The 1,918-nt window shown below is 41.6% G+C and overlaps 1 protein-coding gene across 1 annotated transcript in view; it reads right to left on the bottom strand.

Moving 5' to 3' along the window:
- ANXA3 (annexin A3) overlaps positions 1-1,918 on the bottom strand; it is a 59,976-nt gene that overhangs the window by 54,875 nt on the left and 3,183 nt on the right. The window lies entirely within an intron of this gene.

Here is a 1,918-nt window from a genome sequence, read left to right as displayed (position 1 = left end):
TTTTTTTTTTTTTTTTTTTTTTTTTTTTTTTTGAGATGAAGTTTCGTGCTTGTTGCCCATGCCAGAGTGCAGTGGTGTGATCTCAGCTCACTGCAATGTTTGCCTCCCATGTTCAGGTGATTTTCCTGCCTCAGCCTCCTGAGTAGCTGGGATTACAGGCACCTACCACCATGCCCAGCTAATTTTCTGTATGTTTAGTAAAGATGGGGTTTTGTCATATTGAGCAAACTGGTCTCCAACTCCTAACCTCAGGTGATCCACCCACCTCAGCCTCCCATAATGCTGGGATTACAGGTGTGAGCCACTGAGCCCAGCCCCATTCTTTTTAACCATCACATAAAAATGCCTATAAGTTATAAATGAGTAATTTACTTATTCCTACCCTATGGATGGGCATTTATGCTGTCTGCATGTTTTTATTAACATAAACGAATATCCTTGGGCCCCTGTTTTTTCAATTTTATGCAAGTTTATCTATAAGATACATATCCACAAATGGAATTATTGGGTTTAAAGGACATGTGCATTTAAGCACTGAGGATATTGCCAAAATTCCATCCAGAAGTGTACCAAATTTACTCTCTTGTAAACAGACAATGAAAGTATCACCTTGCCCACATCTTCTGCAACATCCCTTTTTTTTTTTTTTTAACCTTCACCAATTTCTTAGGTAGAAAATAGTTTCTCATCATATTTACCTTTCTTCAATTCTGAGTGAGGTGCAGGATTTTTTTTTTTTTTTCAATAAATAGGGTCTCATTCTGTCACCCAAACTGCAGTACAGTGGCATGAACAAGGCTCACTGCAGCCTCCACTTCTTGGGCTTAAGCGATCCTCCCACCTGAACTTCCCAAGTAGCTAGGACAGCCCCACCATGTTCAACTAATTTTTGAAGGTTTTGCTTTGTTTTAGAGAATGGTTCTTGCCATGTTACCCATACTGGTCTCGAACTTCCAGGCTCAAGTGATCCTCCTGCCTTGGCCTCCCAAAATGCTGCGATTACAGTGTGAGCCACCATGTTTGACCTTGTAGTACCTTCTGATGTTTATTGGACATTTAGAATCCTTTTTATGTCCTATTTATGTCCCTTGCAACTTTTTCCATCAAGCTGATTTCTTAAATTGATTTATTCAATTTATTTGTATGGTAGGAAGTAAGGCTTTTGTCTAATGTGCTGCAAATATTTTTCCCCTGTGAGTTGTCTTCTGCCTCTACTAATGGTATTGTTGGCTGTCATAATTATAAATTTGTATGTAGTTAAAATAGATCAATATTTTTCTTTTAGGCCTTTGGTTCTGTGTTACAGTTGTAAGTGCCTTCCCCACTCCAAGATAATTTTTCAATCCATTCACATTTCTTTTTCTTTTTTTTTGAAATGGAGTTTCACTCTGTCACCCAGGCTGAAGTGCAGTGGCGCAATCTCAATCTCACTGCAACCTCCACCTCCCAGGTTCAAGTGATTCTTCTGCCTCAGCCTCCTGAATAACTGGGATTACAGGCATGTGCCACCACACCTGACTATTTTTGTTTGTTTTGTTTTGTTTTTGAGACGGAGTCTCTCCCTGTTGCCCAGGCTGCAATGCAATGGGCACGATGTTGGCTTATTGCAACCTCCGCCTTCTGGGTTCAAGGGATTCTTAAGAAGCTGGGATTACAGGTGTACGCCACCATGCCCAGATAATTTTTTGTATCTTTAGTAGAGATGGGGTTTTGACATGTTGGCCAGGCTGGTTTTGAGCTCCTGACCTCATGATCCACCTGCCTTGGTCTCCCAAAGTGCTCGGATTACAAGCGTGAGCCACCACGCCTGGCCATATTTTTGTATTTTTGGTAGAGAAGGGGTTTCACCATGTTGGCCAGGCTGGTCTCGAACTCCTGACCTCAGGTTATCCACCCACCTCGGCCTCTCAAAGTGCTA

This window comes from Cebus imitator, unplaced genomic scaffold (assembly GCF_001604975.1).
Source record: "Cebus imitator isolate Cc_AM_T3 unplaced genomic scaffold, Cebus_imitator-1.0 Scaffold123, whole genome shotgun sequence".
Classification (NCBI taxonomy): Eukaryota; Metazoa; Chordata; class Mammalia; order Primates; family Cebidae; genus Cebus; species Cebus imitator.
The sequence above is the reverse complement of the archived record's forward strand: the minus strand, read 5'-3'. Positions and strand labels throughout refer to the sequence as shown.